Source organism: Ornithorhynchus anatinus, chromosome 18, assembly GCF_004115215.2.
Source record: "Ornithorhynchus anatinus isolate Pmale09 chromosome 18, mOrnAna1.pri.v4, whole genome shotgun sequence".
NCBI classification, from domain to species: domain Eukaryota; kingdom Metazoa; phylum Chordata; class Mammalia; order Monotremata; family Ornithorhynchidae; genus Ornithorhynchus; species Ornithorhynchus anatinus.
This window is the reverse complement of record NC_041745.1, coordinates 4859354-4872953: the sequence shown is the minus strand read 5'-3', so window position 1 is coordinate 4872953 and position 13600 is coordinate 4859354. Positions and strand designations below refer to the sequence as shown.

At 45.5% G+C, this 13600-nt stretch overlaps 2 protein-coding genes across 6 annotated transcripts in view; one reads left to right on the top strand and one right to left on the bottom strand.

The window, feature by feature from the left end:
* KCNJ15 (potassium inwardly rectifying channel subfamily J member 15) overlaps window positions 1-13600 on the bottom strand; it is a 297724-nt gene that overhangs the window by 165242 nt on the left and 118882 nt on the right. The window lies entirely within an intron of this gene.
* The window catches only part of KCNJ6 (potassium inwardly rectifying channel subfamily J member 6), a 126098-nt gene that overhangs the window by 14112 nt on the left and 98386 nt on the right, over window positions 1-13600 (top strand). Inside the window, exon 1 of one of the 2 annotated variants that reach the window (XM_029082975.2) lies at window positions 9303-9390. The exons of the other annotated variant lie outside the window; for it this stretch is intronic. The gene's annotated coding sequence lies outside the window, so the exon portion shown is untranslated. Of the gene's footprint in view, window positions 1-9302; window positions 9391-13600 lie in introns of those variants that run through there. 2 annotated transcript variants of the gene reach the window in all.

Below are 13600 nucleotides of genomic sequence, written 5' to 3'. Positions count from 1 at the left end.
GAGATCATCGTCATCGTTATCTATGGGATTTATTGAGTTCAAAGCACTTTACTCAGCACATGGAAGAGTACAACAGAAGAAAGACACTAGATGTTGCCCTCTAGGAGCTCACGGTCTCTATTAAGATTCTGGCCATAGAATGGGCAATTTTGGTTGGGCTACAGCCCCCACATTGCATATTTTTGAAACCCCAGGATTCAGATCCACTGATTGCCTTTCATTTGTCGCCGACAGCCCCTTCTTCAAGCCTGGTATTCCCTGGTGCTTTCGGTGTGGGTTTATTCTGGCGGAAATCTGTCGGCCTGTTGTAGAGCTGATGGAGCCTAATAGGGCCCTTAATGAGACCGAAAGCCTTCTTTGTGTCAATACATCGACAGGGTTGCTGAACCTCATTGCAAAGTATGTTTTCATATCGAAGGCCACGTGACTCTCAACTGTTTTGTCCCTAAGGTCTGCTCATAAAATCATATCCTGGGTCAATTCAGAGTTGTGCTCCCAGCCAAGATGGAAGTAGTTACAATCCAAATGATCAAACTACTCCCCTCATAAAACAGCCCCACTTTCTACCCTACTAATAGTCCCCTAGAGCATAACCTTCATAAAAGCAGGGATCGTATCTACTTACTCTGTACTCTCCCAACTGCTTTGTACGGTACTCTGACCCAATCAACTACAGTAAATATCACTGACTGATTGACTGATTTCTGCCTATCGGAAAGAGGAGGAAGAGAAGATATGCCCGTACTACATATCCAGAACTTTCTGGTGAAAAGGAGTAGATAGGACTCCTCCTTACCTAATATATATGCTTTGATTTCAACTGGCAATTTGAAGATCTTTGGAACTTTGAGGTGTGATTTAAAAATAATAATAATAATTATTATTATTGTTATTATGGTATCAAGTGCTTACTATGTGTCAATCACTGTTCCACGTGCTGGTGATGAAGATGATAGTGGTATGTCGAGAATCTTTTGATTCTTTTGAAACAGAAGCTATTGCATAATATTCAATCCAGTGTTAATGAGAAGCCATGGAAGAACTCTACCATGTTATGATCTTTCTTACACTGGCATCGATGTGGGTTCCAAAGTCATCAGCAAAGGTTTACCAGCCCCCTAAGATGATATTGAGCATAGTAAGCACTCAGTAAATACGACTGACTGACTGCTCTCTGAAGGGACTGTTCACTGGTCTGTTTTTCACTATATGCTGGGCACGCTCTGATATGTGGAATTCGTGTCACCGAAAACCTCAAGGTGCTGGCATTTACCTTCTCGAAATATCTCATAAAAGTTTTCATTGGTGAGCCCTACTGTGGGCGGCAGGGAAAGAGCCCTGCTCTGGGCATCAGGAGACCTGAGTTCTAGTGCTGGTTCTGTCCGTACATGGCTTTGTTACATGCAGCACCCCTGCGCATAGAACCCAGGTCCTGACTCCCACACCTGGGGTCTATCCAGTATGCCACGCTGCACAGAAAGAGGTCAAATCGAATGTCCCGGAATCTACACTCCCCAGATCAGGTGTCTTCCAAATAATCCACAGAACTAAGCCATCAGCCCAGCTCTACGGTGGGACTGTGGAGACCTCCTACTCTGGGGCACTGAGCCCATTCACGAGTTAATTCCTTGGACTGGTCACACAGCCACCAGTCACAAGAACCAGAGAGGACCTCCGGGCTGCGACAGTTTCCTTACTATCAGCATCTGAAGCCTTCTTATTCACAGCCCCCATGTTGAGGCTTTGAAAGACAAGTAGGGAAGCCACAAGGCTGCCTCTCCTCACTCCAACCCATTGGATCTTGTCCTTTATGGCCGCTCCCCTTCACCTCCTCCTCTTCCCCTACGACCTGGTAACGTAAGCTCTGTGTGGGCAGGGAATGTCACTGTTTATTGTGGTATTATACTTTCCCAAGCACTTAGTACAGTGCTCTGCACACATAGTAAGCACTCGATAAATACTATTGAATGAATGAATGAGGTTCTGGAATTGAGAACCAAGGAGTTCTTGCTTCCCTGACCCGGGCCCCAGGCCACTTCCCTGAACCATGTGACCGGGCCTAATCCGTGCCCTGAAAGCGGATGATTCAAACGCCAATGCTCCCGTCAACTAAGCTGCCTCGGTTTCTTCTCCTTTCTGTTTTATGCACTGAGACCCGTTTGGATTTTAAATGGATCGCCTGCAAATGGGCACCCCCTAAAACTTATCCATGAATCCCTGGAGAGCACTGAGGGATCCCTTTGAAGGAAAGAGGTAAGTAGGGGGAAGTGGCCATTAAAACAGTAAAAACCTAGATAAGAGGAAAGGAATTCACCACATTTCTAAAACAGGCTCTCAGATGCTGTAGCAGTTGGATCCCACTATATTACTTTTTGGGAAAAAGGTAAAAAGCAGGTCTCCTTTTCCCAAATTCTTTTCCCTGATATCCCTGTCTCTTCCCAAATAATACTGTGAAGGATACATATCCACAGCCACTGGAAACCAAACACACTATGTTCTAGTTCTTGGAGATAAAGTTCTTTCCTTCTAAGTAGTGGCTAGAGGATTCCCAGGGCTGACTATGCTTTTAGGTCTCTCTCCTTCCCTCTGTCAAAAGCCTTCAGCTTCCAAAAGGCCAAATTGTGTCCTTAAGTGGCCCTGCCACCTGATTTCAGGGGGATTTATGCTTGGTGTCAAGAGCAGAATTCCAACCTACAGTCTTTTTACACCACTGTTTTTTTTATAAATACGCTCCATATGCTGTCTTGTTTTATTTAATCCTTTCGAACGTTTAAGAAAACAAAATCAATTCCATTGCATAACTTTTTTCCATGTGGGAGTTTATATCCAGAATCTGCCTTCGTGTTCTCAAAATGATAAATTTGCCAGTTCTGCAACACGTGATGGATAAAATCTATCTGATGTACATATGATACTACCGTGTCCCAAACCAACCCAAGACAATGCTATTTGAGCCTACAGAGAGAGGAAGTTTCCACACTCACTGGTATTATAAGATAGTGTGGGCACCAGGGCATCGTGGCTAGTTCTAGTTTGGGTTTCTAATTCTGGGACCAATGGACAGATGTAAAGGGCTCCCTCGGGATTCCCCAATCTGACCAGCCAGATCCACCCATAAGGCTCATGGGAGTGTTCGGAATTCAATCGGATTGTACGGTTCTACTCCAAAGCAACAACTACCCACAAGCAGTCCTGACAGTGCCACTTCTCTCTCCGGTTCCCAGCAAGATACAAAGGTCAAAAAGTCCCTTGGTCTCAGAGCTCCCTGGCCTTGATGATCTTTGTTGTGTTCCCAACCCTCTGGCTTCCACCCACCACAAATGGTGGTTTCAAATGTATCGCTCCTTGTCTGTTGTTCCATCCATTATTCCCAATAAGCTGCCCTTGACAGATTGATCGCTCTGCTTATTGTTCTGTCGTCCAGAGCCTCCCTTCTGTTGCCATAAATCCGTCCACTGATTACATTCTGTTTATCACCGTCTGTAGCCAGTCTGCTCCCCGTGTTCTAGGCTGCCCAGGCAGTATGTCCTCTTTATCTTTACCGCTGTGTGCCTCTTTTCTTCTCAAGTTATGTTTTGTTGCTATGTGGACCCTGACCAGAGGCTGCCTATCCAATTGTCTCGAGAGTAACTCTCCACTGACCATCTCTGCTGTCCCAGTTAGTGTTTGTGGGGTGTCAAGGCTCTGGAGAGACAACATCCCATTGTTCCCTCACCCTTCAAAGACATCCAGCAAGCAACCATCCATACAAACACAACTGAGCCTCTCTTTAGTGGCTGGGACAACTCTGAACAAGATCTCTGCCTTCCCTTCCTGGACCAGCTACCTTCTGGCAGCAAGAGGCCAGTACAGCCTCCCTGAGCCTGCTTAGCATCTTTAGACTATCCCAAAGGGCAGGAAGAAAGAGAAGAGAGTTGTCCGGGGGTGGGGAGGAGAGAACAGGCTGCAATGTGCAGACCACCAAAACGGGTTTTGGGGGATTGGGGAAAGAGTGAAACTTCAAATTGGGGCTGTTCTCCACTGACGCCATGAGAGGAACATCAATAAAATCCAGAAAGGAGAGACTGCAGAAAAGCACTGGGCAGTGGACCGCAAATGATTCTATATTCACTAGCAGAGTTCTACAGCTGGAAGAAACCTCAAGGGCTCATCTGGACAAGGCCCCGCCTCAGGCTAGGAAATGACTGAACTACTGGGGAGAGTCGGTCACCTATTCTTTTCTTAAAGGTATCCTAGGATGGAGACTCTTTAGGGGAATTTAAGTGGCATAAAGGGCAAAAAAGCAACTTTTCATCAGCTCTCAGATTATTGAGGTTTAAGGCTCAGTTGGCATTTTTGCATGGATAATAATCGGTTGTATTTTCAAGTAGCCTATGTGCAGGCTGCCTTATTCGGAATTCTTCATTGTGGGTATTTATGTCATATTAATAATGATACCTTTTAATTCATTCTGGAGGCAGGTTACCTTTAATTATATGAACTGATTAGAAAGGCATGAATGGATTAAGAACAAGTCACCTGGTAAGCCATGGTATGCTTTAACCCCATGCTCACACACTGAAGGAACTTGCCAGGGGGAGTCATAAGGAAAGGGTTTTTTTGGGGGCGGGATCCTGAAGGAACAGGCTGGGACTTGATGAGCTCGTCTGGGAATTTGGGGAGGTAGGTCCTCCCCAAATCAGGGCCAGGGGCAGGAATGAAGTCACCAGCAAAAGGGTTCTAAGTTGCCCCCACCACCAGTCAGCTGGCCAAACTAGAGCCCTGGTTCTCATGAAACCACCTGAGGGAGAAAAGGAATATGATGGTTTGTTTCACTGTACCAATCCCTCTACCCCTTACCAGACAAGCAACCCAAAACTGGGGGAGGGAGAAGGAGGAGAAGGATGAGGGGGAGGAGTCTGTGTTTGCTCTGGAACTTTGGTTGTGCACATTACAGGAAGGGTTCAAACTGACCACACCCAGTCACTGGGAAAGGCTGCAAACCAGAAAAAACAAAGCAGGGATCTTTCTGTCAGTCCAGAACCTGTAACCTTTTCTAGTCTGCAAGCTCACTATGCACAGGGAATGTGGCTACCAACTCGGTTATATTGTACTCTCCCAAGCACTTGAGACAGGGCTCTGAACACATTAAGTGCTCAGGAAATATGATTGATTGACACTAGTGATGTTTGGGCATTACAGAGAAAGCTGGATGAAATAAAAAACTTCCAGGAAACAGCAGTCTGCATTAGGGAAAAATGAATAATTTGGTATTGGGTGAAAACTGGATGACTCAATAACACCCCAACACCCACTGTGATCTCTGGCCTATCAACCTTCAGATCTAAAAAGAGCCCCCGGCCACGGCGGAGAGGCAGCAAATGTGTGGGGAGGGAGGGGCATGGCCTATACAGACTCTGGAAGACCCAAACCTTAGGTCTGGGGGTCTCTAGGCTCCCACTGCCCTCAGCCCCATTATGTCTATTAAGGTTTGGAAGGATTCATCCCCACCAGGAATGGTTGAACAACTGAACTAAAAATGTGCCTTTGGCTCCAAGACCCGCAGAGTCCAGCCTCATCATAGTAATAATTGGCATTTATTAAGTGCCTACAGTCAACAAACCTTGTCCCACATGGGGCACCCAGTCCAAAGGGGATGTAATCCTCAATTATAGATGAGGAAATTGAGGCCCAGGGAAGTTTAAGTGGGGTTTATTTGTTGGTTTGGTTTTTTTATGATATTTGTTAAGTGCTTACTATGTGCCAGGAACTGTACTAAGTGCTGGGGTAGATACAAGCTAAGCAGATTGGACCCAGGCTGTGTCCCACATGGAGCTCACAGTCTTAATCCCCATTTTACAGATGAGGTGATTGAAGCACAGAGAATTAAGTGACTTATCCAAGGTTACACTGTAGGTGAGTAGCAGAGCTGGGATTAGAAGCCAGGTCCTCTAACTCCAAGGCCTGTGCTCTTTCCACTAGGCTACTCTGCTTCTCGTCTTTTAAGTGGATCTCATCATAGCCTAGGTGAGTTAATGCCGTTTACTTCTTTCTTGGCTCCTGTAGATCAAATCCACTGCCTCCTCTATCCTCTAGAACATCCCTATGGCATCCGGAGTAAAAATATCCATCCCTTTATTACTGAGGATGAAAATGAAGTAGAGAACATCTTACTAAAGTGATACAGCAGGCTTCAGGATGAACCACAAAGCCACACACTCACACACAAAAAAAAAACTCTGGAGAATTCTTAATTAGGAGAGCTCAGTGCTAAAGCCAGCGCCATAAGGGTGACGACAAAAGTCCTGCTCCTGGAAGTGTTGACAATGCAGGAAAACCACCCGCCTGGGGCCGCCTCTGCTTGCACCACTCTGAATCCTCACTGCTGGTGCTCTCCTCCTAGACAGCTGCAGCTGGCCTCCTGAAACTGGGAGGTTCTGTTTCTCCCTAGAGGCAGCGTGATCAAATCTGTTTCTCCCCACCCCGATTTGAAGATGAAATTAATTTGTTGGGGAGAGAGGTTGGAGGGGCTGAGGACATCCCACGCGTGAGTCCAGACTGGCCTCGTAATGTCAAGACAGCCCCCAGAACGTCTGGTGGGAGTCAGACAAGGCTGCTGATGACCCCAGGCCCGTCTCTCCTGGCTGTGTGAATCCCCAAATGCCCCTTCCGAGGCCCTCTAGACCCGGGAGTCACTTCTGGGCCGCGGAACTCGGTGGCAGTAGCCAAGGGGGTGGGAGGCTGGGCTTTGGAAATAAAAACACGGATCATAACAGAGGCCGGTATCCCGGCCGGCAGACAATGGACCGGGCCAGACAAAAACAAGAAAAATGGCCACCCTCACTGAGGCGCATTTTGACTTGTGAGGCACAACTGGCAACGCACTTCCCCTTTCTTTTTTGCTTTTTGTGCTTCAGTGCTATTTTTGCTCAAAATGGGGGACTCGGAGAGGGCCAAAGGCAGTGGATGCAGGATCACATTAGATTGCACTCCAGGCACTTTGGGGAGAACCACAGCTTCTGGAAAAACAAGCTACTTCCCCTACTGGCAATTTCTGGGCTAGTACCAGGTTGGCCACTGAAGGCCCTTGCAAATATGACTCATGGAGACCCATGTGGCTTAATGGTTAGAGCCCGGGCCTGGGATTCAGGAGAACTGGGTTCTAATCCCAGTTCCCCTACATGCCTGCTCTGTGACTGTGGGCAAGTCACTTAATCTCTCAGTGCTTCACATTCCTCATCTGTCCAATGGGGATTAAATAACTCTTCTGCCTCCCCTTTGGACTGTGAGCCCCCCATGAAGCCTGGGCTGTGTCTGATCTGGTGGGCTGTATCTACCCTAGCACTTAATACAGCAGTTGCCACATAATAAGCCCTTAACAAGGGCCTATCATTATTATCATTGGTGTTGATTATTATTATTATTATTGTCACATGACATCATACCCATTCCACAAGGCACATAGCCAAACGTGATGCCGTTATCCACTGTACTTTTCAGGGGCACATTGAGTTTGGGTGACCTTAGAGGGTATCTCCAGGGAGACCCCTGTATCCCCACTTACTCCAGAGATTTTACACTCCCCTTCCAGGTGCACTGGCAGAGGGAGGTGTTGGGCCACACAAAAAAAGAGCTGAATATGAAAGGGCCTGGTTTTCTTACCTGTACTAGGTGGGGGAGAGACTGGCTGGAAACCAGACTGAGGGCCACCATGGACATGTCATCTGTTACAGAAGAACGTTCTAGGGGACAGGGGAAGTGGGTCAACCCAGCCAAAAACTCGGCCGGAGCCACGGAACAGAGTTTGATGGGTTCACTTGTAAATTGTTTAATCCTATAAACAAGTAAATTTGTTTTTTTCAAAATACCTGCAGAGACTGGTTCATGTCTCAGGGTAGATACACTACAGGAGTGTTACTAAATAAATCATTACAATGCAGCAGGGTATTCGTTTGACATTTTGAGTCCCAGTTTAAAGGACCGGGGAGAATATTAGCATATTGAAGTCGTTAGATATTGACCCCCAATAAGAAAAGTAATTCTACAGCATATAAACACTGCAATGTTCTCAGCAGGGTAATGACTTTATAACTTTAGATGGAGGAATATTTCAATTATGCTCGAGGGCTACCCAGTTTGAAACAAGAATTGTAAAATGCTTTTCTTTCTCTAGTCACAGTTGTCCTTAGTTGAACAATTATTTCTCTGACAATGCTGAGGCGTGGCAGAAATTGACTAAAAGAGTTCTGCTTGCTATAAGGTATCCATTTAGCATTTTACCTGTGCTTAGCATACAAGGACACCACAGCATTAAAACCCAAGTTAGTTTTCTCTTGTGCTTGGAAAACTGTGTGGGCAAAGTTGTGCAAGGGGGTGGGGAGGAAGGTTCCCCCCCATCTTTTACAGCTTTTATTCCCACTTGGGTTTTATCCAAGAAGAGATGAAACAAATTAAGCACCCGGATCACTTGCATGGGCCAGAGAGAGCAGGAGAGCAATTTATGCTGACCCTGTCCTGTCACTTAGTATCCTGCAAAGTCCAAATTGAAACAAAAGACTGTCCATATCCTACATCGCCAAGCACCAAGGTCAGCAAAGAAGAGGCCGATGGGAAAATTGGAAAACAGGCCTGTTGCTGACCGAGTTAGGAAAAAAATCTATTGTGGTAATAAGCAGATAAAAGAAACAGGGGAGCTTGGTTTATGTTTTCTTGAAGCTCTTGAAGCACTCCATCGCTCAAGCCAAAGGACAGTTTGAGGATGGCATGTGGGGAAAAATGTTACTACTGATCATTTTTATTTCTCAGATTCAACTGGTCTTTTTGGAATTTCACAATACAAAATTTAGTCAAGTCACATTATCTGTTGTTGAGATTATAAACAATATTTTTTTTTAATCTCCTGGTTATGTGAGAATTAAACAGAAGTACAACCTTCTGAACCTAGGGCAGGGTATGAAGGTCCTCCCTATGTTCAGCTAGCTTGTGGAAGCACTCCAATAGCCACAGCATTGATAATACTAATATAATTATGGCATTACTTGAAGTGCTTACCAAGTGCTAAGGGCTGGAGTAAAGATAAGGTTAGGAAATCAGACACTGTGCCTGTCCCACTTGGGGTTCATGGTCTGTCTTCTCCCCCATTTTACCAATGAGTAAACTGAGGTCCAGAGACCTTAAAATTATTTTTTAGGAGGTAATGTGATCTAGTGCAAAGAGCATGGACCCGGGAATCAGGAGACCCAGGGCTGGAGATTCATAGTAACAGACCAACTTCTTAAAGGTCTATTTCCTATTTAACAGGAAAAAAGGAGCTCTGATTGGCTCTGCATGAAATACGTCAAGATATACGGCTGAAAAGATAAATAAGCACAAGAATCTGAGAGAGGAACTGTCTGTCTCCACCTCTACACTGTAAGCTCCTTGTGGGTCCACTGACTCTGTTATGTTGTACTCTCTCAAGCACTTAATACAGTGCTCTGCACACAGTAAGTGCTCAATAAATACCACTGACTGAGCTCAAAGTACAGAAAATTGGAACAAACCCATCATTATCATCATCATCTTGGGCTGGTCTAGGGGGAAGAGCACACTACCCTCTAGACTGTAAGCTCGTTGTGGGCAGGGAACTTGTCTACCAACTCTGCTGTACTGTACTCAACCAAGTACTTAGTATAGTGCTCTGCACACAGTTAACGCTCCATAAATACCATTGATGACTACCGGGGAGACCGAGGTTCAAGTCCCACCTCTGCCACTGTCCAGAATGACCTTGGACAAATCACTTACCTAAGTGTGCAAGGCTGGTTTGAGAAGAGAAGGGTTTCAGCAGGTTAAAATGTCTTTCCTCTGGACTAGTTCCAAAAGCTGCTCACCCAAACAACCCTCAAATTGCTGATTAAGTTATTGCTCAACTCGTCACATTAACTCACGCAGCGAATCGAGTCCATCTGATTATGTGGCTTTTCCAGGCATTCTGCTGCCAGTGTTAGAGGAGGAACCCGGGCTGGATGGACTAGTCTAGATATCCCACAGATAGTGAACCCCTCCAGCTACTTCTGGGTTCACCAGCCTCTCTTCTCCCCCTCCACTCCCAGTTCCCTGACTCTGAACTCAGTCTCCCTCCATTCCCAACCCTGGCTTTCTTATCAGGGTCCCAGAGCAAGGTGAAAAATGGTCCCAAATAAAGTGGTTAGAGGGGCACTGTCAATGCCATTTTGTAATGCTTTCGGTTGGGAGCCCACAAGTCAATAGTTATTTACTGAGCATAGCTGAGGGCATACTAAGCGCCTGAGAGAGTACACCAGAAGCAAACACATGGTTCCGGCCTCAAGCGGCTTACGGTCTAATGGGGGAACTGGGGAAACAAATTATTTACACAGTCTGGGAGCAGGAGGAAGAACTGGGATATAATGGGTAATTGTGTGAATATGTCATGGTGACATGGCTGAACAAATAATTGAATGTCCTATTGAACATAATTATGTACACAAGTCCTGAGTATGGATTTAAATATATATTCATTACTACTTCTACTTCTAAATTGTGGTGTTTGTTACAACCCAGGCACTGGACTTAGTAAGCAATGGGGTAGATTCAAAATAATCAGATTGAATACAGTCAATGTCCCACATGGGACTCGCAGATTAAGGGGCAGGGCGAACAGGTACTGAATCCCCATTTCACAGATGAGGAAACAGAGGTATGGAGAAGTTAAGTGATTTGCCCCAGGTAACACAGCAGCAAGAGGCAGAGCAGGGATTAGAACCCAGCTCCCATGACTTCCAGCCCATGCTCTTTCCACTAGGCCACACGGCTTCTCTATGTAGTAAGGGTGGCTCTTAGATTGACTGTTGGGAATTCAAGTGCTTAAAACAGTAAGTGCTCAATAAATAGGATTGAATCTGTGAAGTCTTCTTGGAGGAGATGGTCTTTTAGGAAGACTTTGAAAGTGGGGGATAACTGAAGTCTGGCTGATCTGAAGAAGGGAGGGAGCTCTAGACAGGGTATGAGAAGGGGTTGGAGGTGGGCCAGTTGAAAGCAAGGCACACACTAACAGGGAGATTGACAGGACTAAACTATGAGCTGGGGTGTAACAAGTGAAGAGAGGCCGGTGTGCAATACGGAGAAGCTAGGGCATAGTCATGAAGCCAATGCAATGACTCTCTGCTTGATATGGAAGGAAATGAAAAGTCATTGGTCATTTTAGAGGTGTGGTGAGACGTGCCGAACAATGCTTTAGGCAGAGATGGGGGCAACTACATGTCCCTCCCCCCGAAAACCCCCAAAGGAATTCTTTCAGGCAAACGATCTCCCAGAGGTGTCCTTGGTGGGATATGTTGAATTCCCCTTTTGCTCCCACCGTGAAGCTGATGGTCTTCTGAAACTTCAGTCTAGAAAAATGGGGTCAGCTTTTCCTATAGTTCAAGAGTACTGCTATGGATCTGCTGCCCACTGTGAAAACCTTCAAGGCTCTGTTGTTCAAAGAATTCTAAAATCTTTCCTTTTTTAACTGAACACTGAACTAGCCTTCCCCTCTACCAAGACTTCTAAGAAGGGTAATGAATTATGCTGCTCTATGGAGGAGCCCAAAGTCACCAGGTGTAAAATCACAAAGCTTTTCAACTGTAAAACAGTCACGTGCATTTCTTTCTGGATGGTGCCTAGAGTAAGATTCTGCTTTTTCTTCATTTTTCTACCAATTTATACTCTCAGTTCCTTTCGGTGAAAAATCAATTTTCTATTGCCTCAGGACATTCCAGATTCAGAGGGTATTTTCCCCAGCCGACCCGGAGTGATCTTTCTTTCCCTAGTTTGAGGTTGATTATCAGTCTAGAAACTTCTCTGCCTAGCAGGCCCTAAATTCTGAGTGGTTTCTCCTCTTAAATAGCTGGATATTTCTCACCAATTTAAAAAAAATCCATGGGATTTGCCTTTCTGAGGTGCATTCCATTTCTAATTCAACTAATCGGTGCTATTTATTGAGCACTCACTAGGTTTCAGCCTGCTTAACGGCAGGGTTCATGTCTATCACCACTACTTCGCTTTTCTCTCCCAAGGGCCTAGTACAGTGCTCTGCATGCAGTATGCGCCCAATAAATACCAGTGATTGACTGACTTTCTCTGTACTGAGCCCTTGGGAGAGTACAATAGTTAATAGATATGGTCCCTGCCTCAGGGAGTTTACACTTCAGAAAGGAGCTTATAATCTTAGTCCTCATGACTTTCTCCAGAGTGGGGTTCCAGATCCCGATCTCCCTCACTTGGGGAAATTAATTGAGGAAACTCACTTACAGTTTGAAAAGATTAAGGGAAGGATTCCCACCTGCTATAAAGTGGTGAGCCACACCAGGCCGCAAAGCTGGCTTGGCACTCGGCAGACAGTACACACCAAGGCTGCCCTGTTGCCACTGCCAATCTCATATGAGTTGCAGTGAAGAATGGGAAGCTTTCTCAAAATGGCACCATCCCTCTCAAAGCAAAGTGCACCCCTTCAGAAGGCAGCTCAGTGCTTGATTCCCAACTGAGAGAATGGGAATGTGTTCTCTCTGGCATCCCTGTCCATTTTCTGTCACCATTCTCCTAAAATGGTCTCATTTCATCTCTGAGTTAATATCCATCTGTCCCTGTAGTCTGAAAGCTCCTTGAGGTCAAGGATCATCTATGTCTACTCTTTTGCAATGAATTCTTCCAACTGAATTTAGAACAGTGCCCTGCACACAGTAAGCGCTCAATAAATGCCATTGATTGATGGATTGCTTCCTGACTCGATGACCGAACGCAGTACAACAGGACAGTTCCTGCTTCTGGCATCAGAGCAGAAGTCTCCATTATTTTAACCACAGTGAACTTGCATTAGCAGCCAGCAACAATATACTGGATGACAAGTTTTGATAATGGGAAATATTTCTGACAGGCAAAAAGTGGTTTTCTGAGAGCCTCTGATGGGTGTTTGACATTGCTTGTGGCAGAACTGAGAAGATTGGAATGCAGCATAGCCTAGAGAAAAAAGCACAGCTCTGGGAGTCGAGAGACCCACGTTCTAATCCGAGCTCTGTTACTCGCTTGCTATATGACCTCGGGCAAATCATTTAACTTCTCTGTGTTTCCGTTTCCTCATCTGTAAAATTGGGATTAAATACCTGTTCTCCCTCCTCCTTAGAATGTGAGCACCAAGTAGGACAGGAATCTCTGTGTGATCAACCCTGACACTTAGCACAGTACTCGACACATAGTAAACACCTAAATACCAACATTAATTATCTAGTGCAGTTACATGGCCAAGGGTTTACCCTCACTTGGTTCAATTCACCTGAGGAGGGTTTCGATTTAAAGATCCAAATTTCAGATTGCTCTTCCATTCAACAATATTGATTGAGCACCTACCATGCGCAAGCATTGTACTAAGTGATTGGGGTAGAGTACAACAGAATTAGGAGGCATGTTCTCTGCTCACAAGAAAGTTACAGACTAGCAATCCCAGGCCACCTCCACCCTAAGCACAGTTGAAGTATATCCAGGAAAACTGCCATCCTTCCCTAAGAAGCCCTGCTAACTGAAAAAAATGACACTTTACATTCTACTTAACAAAATCAATCAATCAGTGAGCGCTTACTGTATGCAC